The sequence below is a fragment of the Sturnira hondurensis genome, unplaced genomic scaffold (assembly GCF_014824575.4).
Source record: "Sturnira hondurensis isolate 20B ecotype Veracruz unplaced genomic scaffold, ASM1482457v3 Scaffold0022201, whole genome shotgun sequence".
NCBI classification, from domain to species: Eukaryota; Metazoa; Chordata; class Mammalia; order Chiroptera; family Phyllostomidae; genus Sturnira; species Sturnira hondurensis.
Genome location: NW_028094832.1, coordinates 5,214,469 through 5,240,878, shown reverse-complemented (window position 1 = coordinate 5,240,878; position 26,410 = coordinate 5,214,469). Strand labels below are relative to the sequence as shown.

Sequence of the window (26,410 nt, the reverse complement as noted above, 5' to 3'; positions counted from 1 at the left end):
ATGAGGATTATAAAATACTGGGTTTTTTGACAAAAAAAAACACTGAAACTATTCTTCCTTAGTTTTGCTCTTTAGAAAGATGCACCCATTAATTATGGAAACCTAACTTTAAGGATGTTGGGTCGCAATTTCCAAACAGATCCTCGGGGGGGGGGGTTTGGGGGGGGTGCTTAATGTGGAGCCCACAAGGCAATGTGGCACTGTTGCAATATGTTATTGAACTAATAATCTTCATGCACATTATTTCCTTCATCATTTCTTATGACAGTAGAGGCAATTCTTGATATTCTACCCAATTGTCAGGCAAGGTTTTTATATCACTTAAACTTCTGATGCAGTAAATTGTTGCCCGAAACTGCCAAAACCCAAATTACACTGGCTTCAGTACAGTGAGGAAATGATGAAAACAGAGTGTACATCACATCAACACGGACTCATCCATCATTGCGTTGCTAACAAATGTCCCTGATTTTAACATGTGGTCCAAAGCACAGCTCTACAGCCTTCTGTATACAGTATTTTCCAGACCTGTTCATGTCTACATGGTAGCTAATCTATACACTCAATAACATAACAAATGAGAATACATTTTTAAGCAAGTTTTCAGACCACCGGGTGAATATTCAAAACATTTTTCAGAGGTACATCTTATTGGAGAGAAAAGTTGGAGGAGGAAGAGATGGTCCTGTCAGCAGCCAAAAGCCACCCCATAAACCAATGAAAAGTCAGTGGCAGCCCTCTCCAAGTTCCGCATGAGACCAGTAGGCACCGGGGACGACATCAGGGAAGTGCAGGGTTTTCTGTGCCTCCCAAGATGTCCTGGCAGGAGATAGACTTTCTCAATCTAAGAAAAAAATTGCCAGGAAATGTGTCTCAGTTGACAGCTGTAGGTCACAACTTCTGAGCGGTATTAGGACAGTGACTGTGGGGACATAAGAGGCCTCTCTGCGATCCAGCTAGAGGACACCCCTTCTCATCACCCTAATTTCAGGAAGCATAGGGTTAGAATGGGGACGGGGCACCACAGGCAAGGTGAGACCATCGTGCAGTACCAAGCAACTTCAGCTGCAACTCAGAAGACCTGGTTTTTATTCCTGGCTCAGTCACTCCTAGAATGTGTGGCCCTGGGCCTGTCATTTGACCTGTCTGATCCTCTATTATGTCCTTTAAAAACTGGGAAAGAGAGTAACATCTGGTTTTGTAAGAACTCATTGACACTATGTACATAAAAGCCACTGGCAAATTATGAAGTCTTACGAAAATGGAGATTTTTTTTTCGGGAGGAGCACATGCTTTAAACTGTAACAAAGGGTAGCCAGTGAAGGTTTAAATCTTCACAGTAGCCTAATTAAAATGGTATTTTAAGAAGATGTGGCCCTGGCTGGTGTAGCTCAGTGGATTGAGTGCAGGCCTACGAACCAGACGATCATGGTTCTTCAATTCCCAGTCAGGGCACATGCCTGGGTTGCAGGCCAGTTCCCAGCTGGGGGTGCACGAGAGGCAACTATACATTGATGTTTCTCTCCTCTCCTTTCTTTCCTCTCTAAAGATAAATAAATAACATCTTTTAAAAAAAAGAAGATGTGCCTTGTGGTGGGCTGAAGAATTGATCACAGGTAGAGAACTTGAATCAGAGACACTGTTTAAAAGGCTGTAGTAGACCAGGGTTGACACAGCAAACCTCTCTAGGGCAGTGGTAGTTGCCATATATAGTAAGACATTTTTTTGCGGGGGGGTGGGGGAGAGGATGTGAACATTGAGCATAGTAGTTAACAATATTAAAGATTTATATAACATGAGCTAGCATGAGAATCAAGTCAGTCACTGAATCTTTTCAAGCCCTCCACTAACATCTCAAATTCAATCCCATTACCCTCTCGGACCCATTCTCTCTCCTCTATCTGAAACTCAGATCTGCACTTGCTATACCAGACTCCTTTCTCCAGATGTTTTTCACTTCCTCACAGCTGCTGAGGGGACTCTTTGTCCTCATGCTGACTTCTGATCCCTTAATCCCACCCTTCCCAGGCCATCGGACTTCTGTTTTAGCAACCGTGAATCACAGAGACATCCCAGTAACAGCCTCGGCAGCCTTCTACAGTCTCTCCACTTGACCTTCTGTCTGTCCCTCCCATGCCCCGTCTCCAAACGGGCTGCTCTGTCTCCCTGATTATACTGCGATGCCCGCAAAAACCACTCAGCAGAGTCACCTGGGTCCTGCTCTGACTTCCAACACCTTTTTGGAGAACAAGGACAATGTGTGGTTTACTACCGTATCCACAGAATCTAAGACAGGGCCTGGCTTACCAAATACCCTCCACATACATCGAGTGAGTAAAAGTGATAGTATTTGGAAGTTCTATGATCCATCTCTCCTAGTACCGCACTCTTCTTGGCTTCCGCCTACTCCCTCTCTGCTCTTCTTTATTAGATTCTATTTGTCTTTCTGTCCCCCAAATAAGAATATTCCCCAGGTTTCTAAACTGAGCTCTTTGATATTCCTCCTTTGTTCTCTCTCTCCAACAGAGAGCAGCTCCCACCCACCAACACAACTGAATGTTGAGATATTTCAGGCAATAATTCTCACTAGATCCCAAATTCAGCACTTCTGCCCAAATTCCCACAACTTGAACACGGTTCCAGGAGGTAAAACCTCACCCCCGCCTCCCCCCCCAAAAAAAAAGAGAGAGAGAGACTTCAATGAGGAGGAACAAAGGTCAAAAAGGAATTGGACCCTCCCAGTGGGGACAACTGAGCCTCAAGTGGGACTGACAGGCAAGCCTTTGCCACTAGACACAGTCACCAAAGTGTCCTACATTAATGACAAAGAAGCCTCTTTTCTAAGAGATCATTACTTGCCTTTAAAGTCCAGGTTCTCTGAGGCCCGAGTGCTTTATACTTTTAGAGGCATTTGGTGACCTTCCTTTAAGACAATCTGACACATAAAAGACGGGTTTGCTCAGCACTTCCTTACAAACGGAGAACACTGACCCACTCCACTGAGACCGGAGCTCAAACCCACACTCGTGGCCTCCGTGGCTGTGACTCTAAAGTCTCCAAAGTTCAGCCGGTAGCTGAACTGTCTGGATCCCTGCCACCCATCAATGCCCAGGCACACGTCAGAGCCACAATCAAACTAACCTCAGGGTCCTCACACCCCTATCTGGACGAAGTAGTTATACAAAATCAAATTTGTCTTTGTCCCAATGGTTTTGTCTTTCTTTTGTCTGTTCTTGGGACGCCCATTCTGTGAACCACCGGGGCTCCAACCTCAGTCATTCTCAGTGCCTCCAGTGTCAACTGGGGTCAAGCATGGGACGTACACAATGTTCTCCCCACACTACACTCAAGTTTCTTGTGGGCAAAGGTGTTTATCTTATGCTTAATGGTGTAAAAGGCATAGATCCTCTTTCATGACTGGCAATACAGATTTCTGCTCTTTCATAAATGTATTCCCTCAGTAGGAAGATAAATTCTTTATTGGACTATGGTATGGGGTGTTATAAATACCTCTCCACTCATATAAAACTAACCCAAATAACAGAAGGAATCCATTTTCAGTCTGGCTTTACCTAGTTTGCACAGGAGTCAGGCTGTGATTTTTATAGAAGATGAGGCACCCGCCTGTAATTAGTTATTTTGATATCTGTAAAACTCCATGTCAAGAATTTTTAAGTGTCTAGTAAAAAAAGTCTAAAGGTTTGACAACGGGGATATTTCTGAAGTGAAATTCTGCAGCAAGTAAATAATACTGAGAAGATGAGCGCAGGTAACCACAGCAACCTGTTTGAAACATTGCAAGAACACCCCTGCACATGTTTTTAGAGGATGCCGGGCCCATCCTCTAGTTTTGAGGCAACCAGAGAGCATCATCTAATGTTAACATTCTTGTACCTGAGTGTCATCATTTGCATTCAAAAACAAGGCACCTGAGGTTCTTTCCCCCTACAGGAAATAGACCTTCTGCCACACTAAGTGAAAAGGGAAGAATAGAATAGGTTCATCCCCACCCACTGTAGCCTGCACAGCGATGTGTGTCCACCTCTGAGCTCCCAGCTTCCTGAGCGACAAAAGCCCGTCCTGTTGCCGCCATTCAGCAGGAGCTCTACCCTGCTGAGTCAAATGATGACCTCTTGTCGTAGAAATCTGAGTACCTCCCAGTGGCTCCATGCATCCGTCACTAAGGGATGCTTGCCAACCTCTGTCACAGGAAGATTAAGACAACACATTCAAAGCTGCAAGCCCTGACCTAACTAAGGAGCAGAGTTTGTTACCATTATCAGGGCTGCAGGAGGCCTGGGCCAGGGTCACCAAGCTCCCTGTAGTCATTGCATACATAAGGTCCCAGTCTTCCAGCTCCCGAGAAGATAAGCTCCAACGGGGGCAGGGAGTTGTCCCTTAGTCACTGTCAATGCAAGGTATAATTCTGAGTATAAAACCCATCAGTTTATGAGGCCTCATATTCCTCATCTGCAAAATGACAGACATGGAATAAAAAGTTTCTTAAAACTTGAATGATCACTAAGCAGAATTTATAAAAACTAAGGAATGCCTTCACTGCTGTTAACATGCTAATTCGATAGTAAGAAGTGAAAGGGTCATTTGCCAATGACTGATTAATATCTGATTCCTCCCAGCATGAGCTTTGTAAATGGACCATTCAATTGTTCTGACATTGTCATTTAGGTATTATCTTAACTGTAGGTAATTTTGAGGGTTTCTTGTTTTCCTTATGTAATACTAGAGCAATGTACACATACAAAGGTAAAATTAAGAATCGTAGCACTTCAATGTTTAGGAGGTTTGGGGGGTTTGCTTCACCCTTCTAAGTAAACCCTGTAACATGACAGGAACCTGAGTGAAAGAATCAGATATTAAACAGGAAACCCCATCAGCAGCACAGACTGAAGCCAGAACACCAATCACTCTCACTACATTCAAACAACCTGATCACCCATAAGTGATAATGGTGTCTCCATAGAAACCAAGTACACAGTGGAATCTGCTGACAGTGAAGGATCTGATGTAACCAAAAGATTTCACTTCAAATCAAGATTTTGTTCTAACTTAGATTTACACATCACCCTACACTGGTATCATTGGATATTACACCTTCAGAATTTCACAGTCTTAAAGATTATAAAAAGCTCTGCACATGGAGAGAGGAGAAAAAAATCTGGAAGAAAGGATTTGCATATGTAGTTATAAAAACACCAAAGCAGATTCCATGCTAAGCTCTGCCAGGAAGAGAATAATTACTGCTGCCCATCACATGCAGCCTTGAAATTATATTCTCTCCACCAAGCAGAAGCAGGCATCAGATTATCAAAGTGAGGTTATCCTGCCTAAACCCAAACACTGCTTGGATGCAACAAGCACAATGCAATCAGCGGACAAGCAGCTATTTCCCTCCCACACAAACTATAATCCTTTGTGAAATATATTTTTAATGAAGACTGCATAACCCTCCTACACGCTTTGGTTCTGCTCTCACACTCCCCTACATGAAAGCCTACATTCATTTTAAAGAGAGGGAACTATTTCATAGCTTCAAATAACATCCTGTACAATGCAGGGTGAAAAAGAATGTTAGCGTGTGAACTAACCCCTAAATGTATCTTTTTCCCCTAATGTTACTCTTATGAAAGTAAAACTAGTTACCAATAGCACCTGGGAGACAATATGATGAAATAAGCAATGGATCTCACTAGTATTTTAATGATTTCTTTGTAACTAGTTGCATTAATTCATTTAAATACTAATCACTCAAAACTCAGGGAGCTCTGATTTTTAATCTTTCACAAATTTCAAATTATAGTGCTTGGTATGAGTCATATTGCTTATTCAAGAAACAATTTTTTAAAGAAAAAGTTTCTAAGTTTCCAGTGGTGCTTATCTTTCTTTTTTTCCAATAATAATGGTTTTAAATGTCTAAAATGAAAACAATATGACTGGATAATCAGATAGATTTTTAGCATCTGGATAGCTAACTGGAAATGAGGCTATAAAAATGATTAAGAATGTTGCTGCCCACTCAGTGGAATTATAAGAGGCAAAGAAGACACGGATAAAAATCTGTTTCTCCACTAGGGTTTTTCTGCCCCACACAGCACCTGCTCTGGCGTATACCTCAGAATTTGTTCCCTAGGAGACAGGCCATTAAGAAATTAGTTACGGTGACAAGTAACCTTAAGAATCTGTTACATTCAGGGAATATGCCTTCATAATAAATAACTAATTGTTTTAAAAACCTGTAACCCAAATCAGCAAATATTATATTTCCATAATGAAAATAGTCTTAACAGAAAATAGTCTTAAAAGAAAACCAATTTTGTGTAAATGCTTAAGTGATGGAATTTCATTACACTAAAAGGAGTTTTAATCTTGTTGAATTGTCACCTAAATCACACACACACACACACACACACACACACACACAATACTTGCTGAAGACAGCCAGCACATACGGGCAAGCCAGAAATCTGCATAGGACCTGTTCCTCTGTAACACAGCAAAAAGTCAAGAACTACTTTTGCAAACAAAGTAACGTCAGGGAGAGATGGAGAGAGGAGAGTCAAAAAGAAAAGGAGGAGTGTGCGGAGATGGAAAGACACAGACCTGCAAACAAGTTTAGGAACCGGCGGTCAAGTTCCTAGCAAAGCAACTGTAATCGGCTAAAACAATGGTGACTCAATCTCACTGCAGTTCAGGAACCTTATTCGCGAGTGTAAGGAAGAGGTGGAGACAAGGAAGAAAATGAGAAAACATTTGTGTGAATTATAATGCATGTGACTATAATGCATTTCCACATTCACATCTCACTGCATGGCTCCCCTCCCCAAAGCATGTCCAAGTGAAGTGGAGGTCTTCAGAACCATCTCCAAACACATCCTGATTAAAGACAACAGCGGATTCCTATGTATCTCTAGGAATGCCTGGCACATCCTTCAATTCAAAGCCCCTTTTTCTATACGGACTGGAAACAGCCCAATGGGTCATGGGTAAATCTAACTGATTTCAGAACCTCAGCTAATTACAGAGAACTCAGCGCCTCCCCCGGCGACCCCACGGAGTCATCGGTGCCTCCAAGGCCAGGTCCTGCCTGTCAGCGTCCTCAGGTGCAGGAAACGCACGCTCCCCACACACTGCCTCCAAGGGCTAAGGAACCAGCTGAGCCAGAATTACCGCCGTTCACAAAAGGAATTCCCCCCTTCCCCTCCTTCTCCCTCCCCTTTCTTTGCTGGTCCCTCCTCCCGTCATCCGCTGATGAATAATATCACTCCGCTACCTGCCTGGATCAACACCGGGAGCCCCTGTCTTCAAGCATTCAGAGAATTTAACAGCCTGGTAATTCCTGTTGTCCGTTCGCTGAGGTCACAGATAAAGCTAAACAGCAGCCGTGGTTCCCATCAATCATAAGTCACTCACTGATAGAATGTATGGTAGGAGACCTGATGTAAGCAGTCACCAGAGAAAATACCCACTGATGACGCATATCCAGGCATAAAAATAGTCACAGGGCCCTCAAAGGGATTATTCAACAGCCTACATTTAGACTTTCCTACAAGAGACCTGAAGTCAACGTGCTGCCGCTCAAAGGCTGGAGAGAGCTGAAGTTCAAGCTTCCTCCACAGACATAACCACAAATAACTGGTTCAAATAAGCTCCTGCAATAACAGGCTGTTTAGTAAATTTTAACACCGTTTTATAAGCATTAAACAGTACCACCAACTATCTTATAAAATGCCGCGTAATCTTTTACTCTTTGTTCATGTTCCCCACCATAAAACAATTACACCTTTTTAAAAGTTCCCCAAACATTAATACTTAATCGGTCCAAAGAAAAATGGCATTAGATGCCCTAAAAATAAGTGTTAGGAACAGAACGCAAATTGCAGTTCTGTATCCATAGCCTTTTAAAACAAGCTTTTAAGTAGACTTATTACTTAATTATAAGTTTCATCAAAGAAATGGACATTTTGCATACTGTGTTTGCAATTAAATTTCCTTGAATTGGTTTGATCTTTTATGGAAATAATTACAATATTAGTTAGGTACACCTACTATGCTATCTTACACATAGGAGGCATTATTATTTTTTGCCAAAAAATGAATGAATCAATCAATCAATGAAATGTTATGTGCAAATATTTTACTTAAGTGACAAGGCACTGTTAAAACTGAATTCCTGGTGTTTTTTATTTTATAAGAAGATAAATAACTTTGTACATGTGGAACAATGTTATCAGTTTTCAAGTCATCTGTTCTCTTATTCCTCCTGCTCAAACATATGCAGAGATACCCTGCAGAGGAAGGCCTTTCACATAGCACACGTTCTAGATAATGCTGGGGTTTTGCACATTTTAATATCCGAATACATAAAATGTTCCCTCACCAGTTCCCTTTAAACCCCAGTGCTGACACAGTAAAGGCAACTAGCTATGAGAGAGCCCAAATTCTGCCTCAGAACTTGAATGCCTCCTACTTGCATACCATATTTGTTCTTCTTAATTACCCATCCTTTCCTAACGGTGGATGCATTTTCATTGTTACCCAGTTAATTACTAGCCACAAGACATCTCTCTGTGATAGAATTTATCTCAGTGCTTAATGATATTAACTATCCTACCCCCGCACCCCCACCCCCAGCCCCTGGCAAAGACCTATTAGCAACATTGCTGTAACTTTGGACAAATCTAAGAGCTTTATTTACAGCGAAGTTCTCCATCAACAGGAACAAGATGATATTTTTCTTCCAATTCTGGTAGGCTCTAACCTCACTTTCCTCAAGTCTGGTAACACTGCTATAAATACAGGTGAAAATTATTTTTAGTACGAGATTTCGCCAAGCACTCACGTTTCTCTCCTGTGCATATGTGTCAACAGTATGTGGCCTACTTTAAAGAATCAAAATGGAAATGTTCGCCGGTGCCCTCTAGTCGGTCGCTGCCAAGTAACTCAGAAGAAACACACATGGCCGGGGAGCACTCCACTCATACGTACTGCAAAGTTCCTCGTCGGCCACAATCCGGCAATTCCTGGCAGAAAATGGGAGATAATAAAGCAAATTCAATCTACAATCTACTGTATTTCATAAGGTGTCATTATCCCTTTTTGAAAATGAATAAGGGAACAATTTAAGAAACAAGAAAAAATAAATACAAGATGATGAGACATAGTTACATTTGCTAACGAAGAAAGAATGAACTTAAAGTTAACTGATTCAGAAACTAAATATGCTTCTCAGATTTTATAGAAGCTCACGTTTTGAAAGAGCTCAAAACAAGACAAGGCGCCCAGAAATAATCACCCGCATCATACACGCGGCAGCCTTCGGTCATGGGAGTCCATGCTGGTCAAGTCTGAACTGAGAATCCTAAGATGATGTTTTAAAATGCCCATCTCCAAAGCAGGCACTAGTTCAGAATGCACAGACATGGCTCTGAATCCAGAGACTGCAGATCGATTTCCCCAGGAAATTATTTTCCTCAGTACTCCTGGTTTTAGTAAGTGCACCCTGATCAATGTACTATCAGCAAAACAACGGACTTTTCTGCAAAGGAAATAAAACTGCCTCACCCTAAATGAGAACCTATGCTAGCATTATAATTATTTTAACCTGTAAGGCAATTTTCTGCTCTAATGCAATGAAATAAACCACTGCTTAAAATGAAGAAACGTCAAAAAATGTTAGAAAACACTCCTTCACTTTTTTTTAAATGTCAAACAACCATAATTACTGGTCACTAAATTAAAACCAGATTACTTAATTATCTGGATAGGGTGGGTGGGCGGGGCTTTGCCAATGAAAATGTTTTAAAAAGTCTGCCTTGTCCACATGAGGCTTTCTAGAAGCCATATTTACATGCATCCTCTATGTCACTACTACAGTATCAGGACAAGAAACCTTTTTACAAACTGCGACTACACTGAAAAGATGGGAAGCTCTACCCCCAGGTCACTATCCTGTGCCCGGCCTCCAAGCGATCCCTCACGTCTAGACAATAAGGTTACTCCTCCTTTTCAGGGTCAATATTATGTCAGGATTCTGTTTTATTTCTAATATTTTAAATCACACCCTTAAAACGGCTCATTGTCTAATAGTAGCCTTTTCCACTCGGCAAAAAAATGGTTGCTTTCTGCACATTGTATTATGGTTTGTGGTCAATGAAGTCATTATCTTCACCCTTTGCCACCATGCAATTGACCTACATGAACACACGTACAAACACACACTTGTACAACCTTTTCTCACACCTAATCTCCTTTCATGAGGCCACTCACCTAGTCACTCTAGGCAAATACACGGGAGTCATGTTCAACTGCCCCTTCCTCTCAGGTTTAGTCTCCAAAACTGGACAATTTCACCAAGTTACTGCTCTTGTCCATCTTCTCCTCCACCACCATGACCTTAGTTTTGGCCTCCAACATTTCTTTGCTTATCTAAATACGGTAATTACTCTGGGATCACTTTTTCCTTCCACCGATGCTCTATATCACCCACAGTGAGCGTGATAAAACCTAAGTCTGACTGTGGCCTGTACTGGATCAAACCCTTCAGTGGATCCTCAACGCCTCACACCATGCCTGGTGTCAGCGATCGCGCTACCAGAACTGTTCGCCGCACGTCTGCACTCCCTCTCTGAACTGGAGCTCTTTGCAGCCAGAGACTGTGCGGTGCCAACCGATGCACCTCCAGCTCCCAGCAGAGGCAGTGGCTAGCCCATTTGTTGGGCAAAAGTGAACTGAATAATAGGACCACACACTGACAATGTCAACTCTCAGTGTTGTCCAACAAGACTAGATAAAAAGACAACATGGTAGAGCCAAAGAGCATTCTCTTTGAAATTGAAGAAAACTGTGTTCCATTCACAGCCCGATCATATCTTAGGCAATTACATAATCTTTCTTAACCTTAGGTTCCCAATCTACAAAACAGTGTTAGAATAAAATGGAGTAATATTTGCATTATGTGCCTCCTCCAATAGCTGGCACTTACTGACAATGGTACCTATTATCGTCTCCGGGGAAAATGTATAACGAAACGATTTCATTTGCAATACGCAATTACATCCACACATATCAGAGGGCAAAATTATCTATTTCAGCCCTGTTGGTCTAGACGCTGATCTCCATATCGCTGTGGTACTATACAGTAGCCACCGGAGTAATAAGTGGCTGACACTTGGAATGAGGCTACTATGACTGAGGAACTGATTTTTAAATTGCAATTAATTTAAATGTAAGTAGCCCCATGAGATGGAGTGGGGGAGGCTACCTTACTGGACAGCGAAGATTATTTCAACTCTGACATCAGTGGTCCCCCCTTTAAGTGCCTGCCCCTTCCCTGCCCCCCCCCACCTTGCAAAACTCAAGTGTCAGTGTCAATACTTCTTCTTCGAGAGATATCAGGCACAAACAACCTCTTTCATCAACCAGATCCAGTCCAGAGAGTATGAGAAGCTCACATGATAGAGTTTCTCATAGAGTATTCAGATCAAATGAACGGCTGCATCAACAAAAGAAACTAATAAAAAAAATACGGTCCACAGAACGGGACCCCCAACACAACACAGAGAGGCAGGTCACAGAGGCAGCGCACAGAGTTTGGGACAAGAGCAACGTGCTTCAAATCGCGGCCCTGCCATTCACATCATGTGAGGTCTCGGGAAACTCTTTTGACCTTTCATCTTTCGAATAATGATAACATGACTTGCAACTCATAAATATTCTGGAATAATCACTTGAGATATGACAGACATATAAATATTAGGGCAAATGGTACAACTGAGAAAGCTGCAAAAATAACATTTAAGTCTCCACCTTCTATACTATTAGAGTAAATAAAGTCCTATAAATATGAAGTTTCCTATGCGTATGTCTTGACAATTTGGGTAAAGGGAAAGATGAATAATTATAGGGAAAGAGTAATAATTACAAGGATAATTGCACTTCCATTTGTAAACCATAATAAAAGGACTCATTAATTCAGTGCAATCACTACGTGTAGTATACAGTTTTACCTGACACCAAGGTCAAATAATGTTGAAACGTGCTTTTGAATTTACGGCCTTGATTACGCCATATGCGCAGTGTGAACAGGGTCTGTGGCCCTCAGCAGGATTTGATGCCAATGGTTCACTTCTCTTAACATTATCTTCAGGACAACTCATGATGGGCCAAGAATTTTGTTGTTTCCATTTTTCAGAAATGTAAAGTAATAATAGAATCAGTAGGTAGAATTATCAGGTTAATAACTTTTAAGTCTAGAGTTTTAGCACTATGTTCCTGGGAATTTCATGGTGGTTCACATTGCTAAAAGAGAATCCAGATTTTTATTAATGGGCTCCCACAAGGAGAATTTTAACAAAATATTAGGTGTCACTCTGAACATGTACCTCATCATATGTACATGTATATACATAACTTAATACTTATTAATACTAATGCATCATTTAATAGCTTTTAAAAGAGTTTTTATTCACAGTTAACTTAGCAGAGCCTTACAATTCCTTACAAAGAAGGTACACCAGGTAGTACAAGCTCCTATTATAGATGAGGAAACGGGGGCTTGGAAAGACTCTGCTTTGGACCATGTCTGCAGCATAGCGGGGGGCAATGAGGTGTGCACTGGGCTGCGGGTCCAGACTACCAACCAGCTGAGTAACTTCAGGTAAGTCATCCAACCTCCCTGGGTCCCACCTTCCTCCCCCCAAAATGAGAGAATCTGAGTCACTCACGGAGACCACCCAGCGGTTATGACTATTGTTCTCTGCCTCAGCTAAGTCAGTAATATCTCTGAGACAAGGCCCCAGATGGTCTGTTTTGGCTAATTCTTTGTCCCCTCTCACGCACTGAACTGCTTCTTGAGATAACTCACTGTTTTTCCACAATTGAACAAACTAGACCTAATTAAGGAGTTCATTCCTTGTGTCTGTTTGTTTATCTTTACAGCTCACTAGGCCGCGTTTTTCCTTTGGCTTGGGCACGGTCAGTACAGCACTCAGACGTGCACACAGGCACAGGGGTCAGAGAAAAGGGTGTGTCTTCCCATGACCTTGGGTCACAGCACCACACTTTCACTTTGGGGATGAAAGTACGTGTTTGTTTTCGTGGCTTCTGATATCTTTTTCATTTTAATTTTTCAGAGAAACAGTAAAACCCACGTATGAGAGGAAAGGCAGGCTCCAGCATCCAGGCCGAGGGACAGGGTCACAATTCCTTTAAAGCCATTTAAGTGGCCCAACCCAAAGCCTCTCTGCCGTGAAGAAGAGGGCAAGTCCAGAAGAAGTCAAAGCCGAGGGGGCCTGGCCAAAGGTGGACTCCGGTGCACAAACCCACAGAGACCCCCCTGCTGGCAGAGATGAAGCTCTTCCTACATCTCTGCCGAGGTACCTGCCAGAGGAATGAGCCACCCGACCGCCCTGCGGAGTCTTTGGAGCCTGGCAGTAACCTGAGCTGCTCCAGGTTATTTTTGCTGAGGGCTAGTGGTTCTTAAAGGGACTCTGAGCTACGTGCACAGACCCAGACACAGAAGGCAAATCAATGAAGAGTCCGATGTGATGTACCTATCTTCATTAAAGGCATTTATCAACAGAATACAATTGATATGTGAACCGGTACATATTTTAATGTAATCAGTAGCCACATCCTGTGATGTAACAATGCTGAGTATCACAGTGCCCCATTGGTTTCGATGTAAAAGGAAAGTGGGCATCCCCACGGCTCAGTCTTCAGTGCTATACAGCCACTTACGAAGGGCCTAGGGATAGAGATTCGAGATGGCGATGGCTGCCAGGGCTGTGCTCCACAGTCATCCCATTTAAAGGCTCGCTGCAAGCATTGCAGTATAATAATTGCACTAAAAAGGGGGACGGGAGTTCCGTGAGGCTTTGTAACACACTCCAAGGTACATGATGGGTGACCAAAGGCCCTTTCCAATACTCTCTACCGGATGGTGAAGATTCCAAAAGCAAATACTCACCCCATTCACAAAACAAGTCCTGTGAAACAACTAGGTCTTTCATTCTCTGCCCCACATCCCTAAACCGGCCAGGGAGGAACAGGAACAACCCAGCAACTAGGAGAGTGGGATCTGGAATCACAAGTGGCCAGGTTCCTAAACCTGCTCCACCACAAACTCTCGGGATGACCTTAGGGACACTGGTTACACTCCCAGAATCCCAGAGCTTCAGCGGCAGTAACTGTAATACTTATTACCTCATCAGGATGTTTTGGAAATTAAGTAAGATAATCATACGTGTACTGTATCTAGAACAGGGCCTGGCACACAGAACCCTTAAGTTAAACAATTGCCATTATTAGTTGTATTAGTACTCCTATTCAGCAAGCATGTAATTCAAGTTGCCCTGCAATGTGGCAATGTATAATCACAAGAAAAATAATGCATCAGCTAGTTGTTGGGCAGGTACTTTACAGACATGATCTGCTGTGCTCACAAGTTTGCCAGGCAAGTTCCCTCCCTCCTCAGCAGAAGGAAAAGGCTCACAGAGGTTTAGTAACTTGCCAGAGTTACAACTAGTAACTGACAGAGCCCAGATTTTAACTCAGGTCTGACTTTGAAGCCTATACTTCACCCACTCAATTGAGAAATAGTCAGGAATGACATGGAGAGCAGTAGGAAGAACCCTCGAGTGTAATTCCTATTCCACATTGTTCCCTGAGAACAGTCATGTAACCTCTTTGCCCTCCTTGACCTTCCAGTTGACTTTTTTGGGGGGGGTCTACCTCTGTAGCAAGTTGCCCATCCACTATTGATTTACAAATAATTCTGCAGAGAATAATAAAGTTCTCTGTAACCCTATTAAAACTATATTATGCTAAGTATTTGTTTTAGAGTCATGGATCTTCAAAGTCCACAAGCTCTATATGATACAAATCATGAGAAAATATGCAAATGCCTAACCTATGATAGTTCATAAAGCATCTTTATAAACATTAGTGCATTTAATCAACCTAATCAGTAAGGTATCTATGTACCTGTTTCTCAGGTGCAGAACTGAGACATAGGCTAAGCCAAATGCCTATAGCCACATAATTAGAAAATGGTAGATTCGGCACTTGAATAGCCAGGTTTTCTAATATCCTATCTTTGTTCCATCCATTTTACTGTATCTAGCACTGGAAAAATCTCAGCAATTTTTCTTGTGTGCTTATAAATATTAAAAAATGCATCCATTTTTCTGCTATGCTTAGAAATATCAAGTTATGATATAGTATTTAATATTCCCTCTGTCCTTCATGAACTGCCTTTTACTTGTGCTAAAAATACAATTTCAAGAAACTTCTATGCTATTTCCCTACATAGCATAGTATCTACTCAAGAAAACTAAGTCAACAGATAACTTTCCAAACTCGGACCTTCTTACACATCATTGTAGGGCCCGAAGCAATCTTACTGTAGTTAATAACAGGTGTTCGATGATTCAACGGCATGAAGCTCAAGAGAACTATAACTTTATAAAATCATATGTCATCCTTATTTGAATAATCACTTTTTAATTTGGGTACTTTTAGCAGAGAACCTGCCCACAGAAGTCATGTTTCAGGATAACATGTACTGAATGTTTACAGTGGACTGGCAACAATCCTGTGAGTCAGCACTACCACTATTATTCCTGTTTTACAGATGAGGAAACCGAGTCACAGTAACTTGCTTACAGTGTAGACTTAGTGGCAGAGCAATAATTGGAGCCCAGGCCTCCAGCATGCAGAATCCTGACCTCATTTAACCTCCACAACCACCTTAAGCAGCACCAGTAAATCATCCCGGAGAATGAAAGTTGCCCTGATAATTCACTGGCATGATTTGATATTTGGGAGAAAAATCAACTAATCCAATCAAATTGTTTATAGTAACAGTTCTGCTCCATAACCAAAACTTATCACAAGTAGTATACCATCACATTACAATTTAAAAGCTTGTTGAAAAAAAAAGTATAGCTACATTTTAGTTTTAATACTTAAGAGTTTGAATTCATACCCAGAGGTCTTAATAGAACTCTTCATGGATTTGTGATTTTTTCCCCATGCAAACTTGCACACTTTTCATTGTTTTCATTTATAATCTAAAACTTGGTATGATTCTACCTAGCATCTTTTGAAATTTGCCTTTCAAAACATAGAAATGTGTAGAGATTTCTTCAGGACTTAAATTCTTGTCTTCTTTCTTGTTTTCACCCATTTTATTTTTACCTTATCTTTTCCTATTTTCCCTTCCATGTTATTTCTTTGTCACAGTGACTTAGGGTCGTGCCCAGTACTGTAGTAATCGTCCAAAGCTAGAAGCTCTATTGTAAGTTTCTCAAAGTCAAGTCTGTAGGACACTGTACATCATCACCACCAGGGACAGGCCTCCAAACCTACATTTTCACTAAGCTGCCCAATAAATTCTACACATGCTACGATCAAGCACAGGATTTTCAATCTGCCAATTCCTATAAACATGTCTTCTATAGAAGCCTTCTTCATTTAGCAATGTGTATATGCAGACACCAATTTTAAGGAAATACAAACTTTACTCTTTAGACTTACTTAAACCAAAGATTTTAACACACTCTATTATTTATTTCAATGTATAAAAGTGAGAAAACACAAATGTGTGTTGGATCAAATGAGGATTCCAAACGCATCAAACAAAGACAGCAAATGTAATTGTTTAGAGGGACGTGCCCAAAATCTGTTTCAGCTGAGGTTGCTGATACAACAGATTTAGATTTTCATCATTTTAGTTTAGTTTAAAGCTTGATCGTTGGGTCCCTATAGTTATCCTCATTATCGAAAACCGATTTTACCAAACCAACTAAGAATCAATGGCTGATAGTAGAAGAAAATGCTCAAATAAAACTTATTCAGATGTCTTCGTTTAATAAAAAATAGTTGACTAATAATGTAGAAGATAAGCTGAAACTTAAAATGCAACCTCTTTTGAAAAGTTATTTGCTTAAGTGTTTGATTATTTTCCATAAAACCTTACCAGGGAAATCAGATCTATTTGGTTCAATAGGGTTGGCTGCTTAAATCAGTCTTGTCACATCACTGAACTTGTTCACATTCACACTCTATTGTTATCAGTGTCAAAGAGACCCTCGGTTCCCTAACCCCTCCTTTCCAACAGTTCTCCCTCCTCCCCCCCACGTGTCCCATCCCCCTCCTTATCTGCCTTCTCCTCCTGACTTCTTTCACTATATTGTCTAGATCCCACTATGAGTCACTTCACCCTTCCCCTCGCCAGCATCCAAAATGTACTCATCCTAAAAATCACTGTGATTTCTGTTCCTATGTCTCCTATTCAAAGTGTCTGAGCAAAATCACCTACAAAGACAGAGCCTACTTCTGCGGGGCCTTTTGAAGGTTATCACTGGTCAGTTTATCCTTCCTCTAGATACAATCCAAATATCCCCCATTTTCTTCAATAGGATCTGATTTTCCCAGGGAAATAATAGCCTTCACATACATACATGCATACATACATACATGCATACATAGGGTTTTCAAGGAAAAACTCTCCAGTATATAGTTTCTACCCATTAACTGCATAGTGCACCTCCCCAGCCTCCCTACCACCTGGCCCCATCAGTTCTTTCCAGATCTCGGAGCACTCGGGCTGCTCCAGGATTCTGCTCAATGATTCTCTTTCCTTTCTGTCGTTAACTTTTCCCTCCCCAGTGGCTCTATCTTGTCAGCACACACAATAGGTTCACTTGCATATAAAAAATGCTCTCTGGCTCCCACATCTTCTTCTGTCTGTCTACCAGCTCACCACTCCCATACAGCCCAGCTTTTTGAAGGAGTGGTCAAGATTATAAACTTCATGTTGGCCAAAAGTATAACTATACAGATCCCTTCTCCAAATGCTACCACAGTTCTTGGTGGGCCCTCAATAAATAATTCATTGCTTAACAGCGATGCTGCAAAAAGGCAGAAAGCCTAATAGAAAAATGAACAAAAGGCTTCAAACAGGCACTTTTATAAAAGAGAGAATGCAACAGCCAAGCACACAGGAAAAGGGGCTCATCTTCATTAATTATCAGAGAAATGAAAATTAAGACTACGAGGCTACCCCACTTAATATGCGCGGGAATCCAAAGAAGAAAAAGATGAAAATTCTACAACAGGGTGATGGCAACTAGGATCCTCATGCATCGCTGGACAGAGTATAAATCTGTACAACCTTCTGGAAAAGGGACGTGGCAGTTAACTACTAACGCTGAATATACACAAGGCCTGTGACCCAGCACCTCCATCCCTGGGTCTACACCCAGCAGATATGTATTACAGTGGACATAGGAGCAATATTTGTAATAAGAAAACTAAAAACAAATTCATCAATGGTAGAACCGATAAACTGTAGTTGTAGTACACTCATACCACGGAATGCTATACAACGAAGTGAGTAATTGTTACATGCGGAACATGAGTAAATTTCACTAACATTGTTCAGTGAAAGAATTCAGACACAAAAGAGAACACAGCGTACGATTCCATGCGTACGGAGTAGAAAAGTAAGAAAAAGCTGTATGGTGTTAAAAGTCAGATCAGAAGCTCTCCGGGTTTCATTGTGAACGGAATGGGGCAGGGAGTGCTCTCGGAATTCTGACCATGTTCAGCTTTTTGACCTGCTCTTTAGTTTGAGAAAATTCATTAAATTGCATGTGTCCTTTTCTGAATGCACGTTATAGTATACAACTGTAAAAATCTGGATATACTGATTTACTCTTGGTCCTCCTCTTATTGAAGACACCCTTGATTTCTTTCTGTGTCACCTGTATAGGCTTTAAGATCCTCGAAGCCAGAAGCTCGACTTCCCTATTTCTTGCACAGAATTTTGCACACACTGGCTGTCAACCAATGATTCTGGACAAATGAGTGTGCGTGTCGCCTCAGCCCCACTGGTAAATTCTGTTCCCTTATATGCTCTTGACTGCAGTCTGCATTTTCAAACTCTCGCTGAGCTCCAGGCCTGGAGACCCGCCTACAGGACATGGCAACAACAGTCATCTGCCCTTTATTTGGTAGCGGGCTCTGAGTCAGGAGCTTTGCACAGATTATTCCCTTCACCCCTCACCAACAGCCTGCAAGCTAATAACTATTACCCCCACTTTACAGACCAGCAAGCTAAGGATTCCAGAGGTTAAGTAACATGCCTACAAATTCACAGGCTATACACGCTGGAGAAATAAAATTAAAACGCAGGTTTTTCTTAACCTAAAACCAGTGACCTTTCCACAGACCACACATGAGTACAGATACAACAAATCTAAAATGTAAGCCATTTTTTTCATAAAAGCCTGCTCATCTTCCTGTGTTTCTTATCCTGGGAAATGTTCTCAATATTCACCTTGTCATCCAACCAAAGTCCAAAGAATTGCCTTCTCTCCCCTCATCCTTCACACTGACTCTGTCACTGGTACCACCACTAGGTTCCCAGGCTTGGCAATCCATCCTCTGCTCACTATTCTGAATATCACAGAATTAGCTCAGGTCTCTATAATTTTCTTTTGGAGAGTGCTCTAACTATCTGCAAACCATGTTTCCCACTGCAGGTTTGGGTCTCTCTAATTCATTCTCACGGTGCCACCTGTGAGTCCTTGCAAAATGCAAATTTGCACATGCCTCTCCTCACCGCCTACCAAATGAAGGCCCCACATACCAGCATGGCATACCCTCCCTGACCTGGTTCCTGCCTAGCACTCCAGATCTTTCCTCGTGACCACCACTTCTCCCCTCCCTGCACCCTGTAATCTGGCCGCACAAAGATTTACCGCTGACAAAAGCACCGTGCTGTTTTCCTGTCTTTGGGCCTTTGCACATCAGGGTTCTCTCTTTGCCCCGGAAAACTCATCCTTGGGCCGTCCACCCGGCAAAGCCCTGCTCAGCCTGCAAGGCACAGGCATTGGCACCTCCACCAAGCCCTCAAGCAGAGCTAACTGCATCCCCTGCATGTCACAGCTAGGCTCTGTGGGCCCTTCTCTCACGGCTCATTTCACAGCACACTGCAATGCTCTGCTGTCTGCACTTAACTTCCAGAACATTGGCTCTGGGGCGGACACACGTCTGTTCTTCTTCACATGTCCAGGCCAGCACACAACAGTATGTCAAAAATAGTTGAACAAGTTAATTAATAAATGAAACTGATGGTATGTGAGTATATGAAACTGATGGCCTGTAGTCACAGATCATTTATTTCTCTAAGTAAATCCAAAGAGAGTGTTCCAAGCAGGAAAAGAAACAATGAACATAATCCAAAGCATAAGCAGAAGACAACATTTAGCTGTTGTGTAAGTAGTGTTCTCAGAAACATAAAACCCTTGGGCCTCTCATCAATGATTTTCTCCTAGCACCACTACAGCCATCTATGATGCTGGGCAGGGCTTATGTCCAGGAGTGAAAACAAAGGGTAAAGATCTTTATTGAAGAGAACATTTCTTGGAGCCCTCATCTCTGAACCTAGTGCAGAGAACCATCCATATTCAACCTCAAATTTTAAGTGGTACAAAAATGCTCCAAGTCTTATTAGGGATTATGCTCAGAGCTACCCAAGGTAAAGCCAAATGTTCAATTCATCCCTTGGATCAACTAAATTGGAGCGCAACAATAAACATTTTTCAGATTGTTCTATCATTCCTAAAATGCAGGACAGGAACACAGACATATAACAGTGGAGCCATGAGGTTCTCTCTTCACAGTGATAAAAGAAAGCAAAGGAGAAATGGGACTGATGGAGAGGGGCCTGACTGTGAAGCAGGAGGGAGACAAGAAACCTAAAGTGTCAAGAGTTGAGCCAGAGGCCAGTAACTGTGGGTAGGAATACTTCATTCACCAATCACTGCACACCACCCCAGGGCCTGAAGCAGAAGGCAGGCCAACAGATGACCAACAGAAAGCACTCCTTCCCACAGAGGAGAAAGCTGATTACAGCTTTCCCGAGCCCCCACACTTCATGAAGGCTACAATTTAAAGGCTCTCCCTAGAAAAGACTGTGGAAAGAAGCAGCCAAATCCCTGTAGAGACACAGGGAAGAGCAATAACTGCACTGACATTTCAAAAAAAAGAAAGGGGCAAGTGCATTTTCCTCACAGCAGCATTCTTTAATTGCCTTTTTTGCTTCCTTTCCGGAGAAAGAAGGGAGATGGACGATGGCAGCTAGATCATGTAAGGAGCCAGAGGGCAGCTGACATGAACTCCTATCTGGCCTCCTGGCACAAAGGCCTTATTATAATCCACAAATAAAAATGCGTGGGCAAGACTTGGAGGGTTGGTCCCCGCCCCCCCTCAAACTTACTTCCAACACCATGCTTTGAATGCATTTGTGTTTACACACCCTCTGACAGAATAGGTTCTTCGTGTTGCCATGGAGCTGAAACCTCTGTAGTTTAGATGGAGGGATCACACTGTTTTTAGATTTCCAACTGCAGAAGTAAGAATCACTGCATAATATTAACTCCACTTCTATTTCAGATTTTCAGTGCTTTGTCTCCGTGTTCACAGTAACTGTATCTTTTTCACTTATTCTTTGTAAGATTACCGCAATGGAAGCTGCTGGCAAACGGATTCTTGTTTTTGTAAAATCAGTAAGCAGAAACTTGAGGATATGTGTGCTCTGTGAGCTTCCTCTCCCCAGGCCCCTCCCTGCTTACACAGACAGCGTGCGACCTCATCACCTCTTGGAGGAGCTCATGAGAACTGCCACCCATAAATCAATCCACAGTTAGTAAATAATTTGTGAAACAAATAAAACATCCTATAACCAGAAGCTATTTTCTCTGGCATGATAAACCTTCATATTATTTATACTCTAGTGAGTCCTTTTTCAAACAGACCTCAACAATGAAAATCGTATCTGCAATGCTTTTGCAAATATAGACATACTCCTGCAAGTTCCTCCTGGGTCTCATTTCAAGGCTCAGCTGTTACCTTATTGTTTAAAAACCAAATAATAAAGGAATCTAAAGAAGGAACACAAAGCGATTTCCCGGTGCAAGCTCAATATTGTCGCCAACCCCCCTTTCTGGAGTTTGCCTCTCGAGAAAATGGTGATTTGGCTTCACAAAATCGAGTGCGGAGGAGTTCAAGAAAGGATTCTGATTTCCTGCCCGGAAGCCTGCTTTTGGTCCTCCTGACTCGTTCTCATAACTCTGAGTTTCAATTTCTCAGGTAGATTCACCAATCTGCTAACAAGTTTGTATTTTCACTTCTCCTTGCCCAGTGCATTCATTAAAACTCGACTACAAAAATGATCTTAAGTGCTAACTGGAGCAGCAAAACTGACTCTAATAATTTGAAGAATGAGAATGTAAGCATGTGGAGGAGTGAGAGACCAAAAAAGATGGGCATGCAGGCTGCACCAAACTCCATGTGATACTAGAAAGCAATGCAAAAATGCAATTTTAAAGAAATAAAAATTAGTTTATGAATGATGAAATCAATAGTGATGACACTGGAGGATAACCTGAAGAATAAAATAAATATCCATGTGTTCACACCAAATAATAATAATAGTAATAATAATAATGATAATAAAATCTGCAAACACTCTCTTCTCTTCAAAGGGTAAAGCGTCATCACTCTCCCTTTAAGTGTGTGGTGGCCTCCAAAGCACAGAATATTGAAACAGAAAAGTAGGAACTTTACAGTGGAAAACGCAGACCCTACCTTAACCGAGTGATCAAAGTTAACGTCACCGGTGAGTGATGGGCTATATTGACAGAACATGGTCCATACACGCAGTAATGAGAAGCACATCTCACCTCTGTGGTCTTCTTCCCTGAGACTCCTAACTCCAGTTTATAAAATTCCTGGCCATTGCTCTTCAAAAACGGCTGTCCCTTCTGAAATATGTCATGGTATGTATCTAGGTTATGTTATTATATACCATCTTGTTTTTTGTGTTATGTTGCTTTAAATGTTTTTAAAGTGAATAGCCAATCAATACTACTACATGAACTTTTCAGTAAAACCAGAGGACCCTTTAAAACCATTAATTAAGCACTCAAACAGACCAGCCTTGGTAGGTAATAATTTTGTTTAGATGGTAATTTTTCTTTTCCTTTTTCTTTGGTTATGAGGCTTCCAAAACCCATCAGAATGACATCTCCAAATGCTGCAGGCTTCGGTTTTCTTCTTACCACAAATAGTACATGCATTTTCACTATGACTAGCCACAGTGTGCTTGTTATTGAAGACCATCGACTTCAATGGCACAACAATGCTCACAGTTCAGTGTCAGCCTGCTGCAGGGCTTGTGAGCACCCTTGCCAGGTGCCCTGTGCTGCTTGTGGATAGGCATTCCCCAGCCTCTTGACAGCAACCACAACAGCCCACAGGCGGGTAGAGAATGATGAATAGAATGATAAATATTTGTGATGAAACAGGATGTAAGAGAGGGGGAGAGGGGGTGGAAAATCTCAACTGCTGAACTAAAGCTACTTGGAACTTCCACAGTATTCCCTTGTTGAAAACTGGGACCAGTAAACAGATCTTTTCTCCAGTATTTTCCCCTGCATTGTAAATAATTTACAGAATATCACTACGGCACAACATAACATCACCAAGACACAGAATTTAACACTTTGGGCTACTGAAACATGAGCACTATACCCCTAACAAATGTTGTAATCATCCATTGAAGACAATTCAGACAACGACGTGAAAATATATACTTTTTTAGGCCAGAGAAGATACCTTCAACAGATCTGCCCTTGCTGATGACTGAAGGTGCAATTTAAACAATTATTTATCAGGTTAAATCTCTCATTTATGCAGCTTAGTAACAACAATAATAATAATTTACAGACTCAGGAGCTTTCTTTTCAAAAGTAAACTCAAGAAGTTCTGAAATCAAACACAGTGCTTCACACATGGAGCAGAGTACCAAGAGTCAAAGACTTCTCTTACACGGAGTCTCAATACTCAGCACAGGACAACTAACTCAAGTGATTCCCACTTATTCACATACTGATTCTGGTATCTGAAATGAATTAAGAGGACAAAAAAGAAGGTGAAACTGCCACTATGGTGGTACTGTTTTGGACTCGTGTTTAAAGAAAGCGTTACCGGTAACAGTGCCTTCTCCGAGTCCACGATACCCATGTCTCTCAACTATTTCACTCCTTTCTTGCTCTATTACTGATTATTCCACCAAAACAAAGTAAAAAACAGCTAAAATTGAAGCACATCTCAGTGACAGTTTACTCCTTGAGATGAATCTCTAATGGGCTGTTCCACTATAAGTGTCCTGAAACTGATCAGTCATTTTGCTCCGTGACAAGGAGACAGAAGGGCAGCATGGTGCTGGGGAGTGAGACAGAGCTGGAGAAACCCTGTTACAGTTCACCCTCTTGAAACTAACTATAAATGTAACAGCTCACATCAACACAAAGCTTGGACTCTCACTAGTTTTCAGACTTAGGAGCTCAATTCGCCCTGCTTGAATTTCAACTAGTATACTTGACAAGTACCTCCAAGTGAAGAAACCAGAAACTATACACATGAATTTGAACATGTTCTACTTTTGTTTCCCATCTGTTACACTAATCATTCCTAAATATGATTTGTCAATCCCCTTTATGCACTTCTCTTTAAAAATAACTTCCTGGAAAACTTACTAATTAACACTTTGAAAATAAATGCTAAAGTAAAAAGGTCACGGTGTCCCATATACTTTCCTTTAATACTATTGAATATATTAGATATGTTTCTGTAAATCTGTTATTCAGCATGAACAACAGGACATCAAACATAAATTGCAAAGTAAAACCTATGAGAAAGTACAGTAGGTGCATAAACAGAGATGAACTGTGATATTTCATTCCCAATACTATCAAAACTGGTAAATTTCTGCTTAGTATAGTTAGGTTTAAATAGTAACTCAGTGTAGATATTAGTTCCTACTCTCTTTCTTATGAAAATAAAGCAACTCAATAACATTAATCATGTGATCAAACTAGAAAAAAATATCCTTTCTTATCCCTCAAAAGAAATAGACACAAAACAAAGATACAAAAACATCTCTACCAATACTGAAGACATTTAAAAAGTAAAGTCAAACATATAACATTCTGTAAAAACAGTTTTCACTTGTTCTCATCTGCCAATCCTAACTTACCCAAACTTCATTCACAGCCTTTCTAACTGGATCAGTTCAATTTCACCTCCCACACCACTATTAACCAGTGAAGTAACCATGAACACACTGTGGTTTTCAGATCTTTTCACCTGAGATAAGACTAGGCTGATATGTCATAAGCACACAACTGGCACGACTCCTCCTTCTCTACGATTTACTAAAACCAACTTAATTCTATTTTCTTAATACCTGTTTTGATGATTTTGCTTGCCCATTTATTTTATAATATTTTAAAATAATCCTTTGCTGTATTCTTTCCATTACCAATTATCCCCCTACCCCCTTTACCACCTCCACCCACACCCCCTCCAATCACTACACTATTGTCCACGTCCACGAGTTTGTCTTTTCTGCTCCCTCTACCACCCCACCCCAGCAGAGCTGTCCGCCTGCTCTCTATCTATGAGTCTGTCTACTTCACTTGTTAGTTCAGTTTGTTCATGAGATTCCACATAGGACTGAATAGTATTCTACCATGTTTTTGATATCCTCTAAAATTACTTAAGAAAAATAATCTTTCATGAGCTTTTACAATTCTTCTGTGTATGAAATACCAGAAGATACATTAAACTCCTGCCTCTAAATACACTTGAGAAATACACTGTTAAACTATCTACCAATAAACTAAATATTTATTAGATAACTTAGCTTACTTTAAGTGGTTATAAGATCAATTAAACCAATAAAAAGAAAATGTTGAAATGGTTTAGTAATTCCAAATGTATACCCCAGTTACAAAACAAAGTCTAAGCCTCAGAAGAAGAAAACCAACAAGGTATAATTTAGATAGTCAGTAAGAGGCTGCTAAAATAAATTTTGCATATAGCAATAATTTGAAGACACATTTCTGAAATTATATTTAAATTTAAAAATCAGGACACTGGAAAGCAGTGTCATAAATGCTCAAAAACAACATGGAAAAAATAATTTCCGAACACAGAGTGCTTTTCAAGTGCTTTAAAAATATAATATATAACAAGTTTTGATATTAAAACCTAAAGTTAAATAAGTTAAATACATTTACCAGCCAGATTCACTGTATTCAGAAGGTCTTGAATGTAGTTTCCATCTGCATTCTAAACTCCCACTTATAAATTTACATTTGTAAATATTATTTACTAGATCCTCTAAATTTAAAAAAATGAAATTGATAATTCCCCTTTGGCTTGATAATTCCATGATTCTAGATTACACACGTCTACACAAACCCAAACCACTTGACAGGAGACCGAGAAGCAACATGAATAATAAAAAGCAAGGAAC

General features: G+C 41.0%; 1 protein-coding gene across 3 annotated transcripts in view; it reads right to left on the bottom strand.

Annotated features, from left to right (window-relative positions):
* The window catches only part of HIVEP2 (HIVEP zinc finger 2), a 182,688-nt gene that overhangs the window by 120,005 nt on the left and 36,273 nt on the right, over positions 1 to 26,410 (bottom strand). For all 3 annotated transcript variants that reach the window (XM_037034756.1, XM_037034757.1, XM_037034758.1), the window contains exon 2: positions 8,858 to 9,038. The gene's annotated coding sequence lies outside the window, so the exon portion shown is untranslated. The remainder of the gene's footprint in view (positions 1 to 8,857; positions 9,039 to 26,410) is intronic.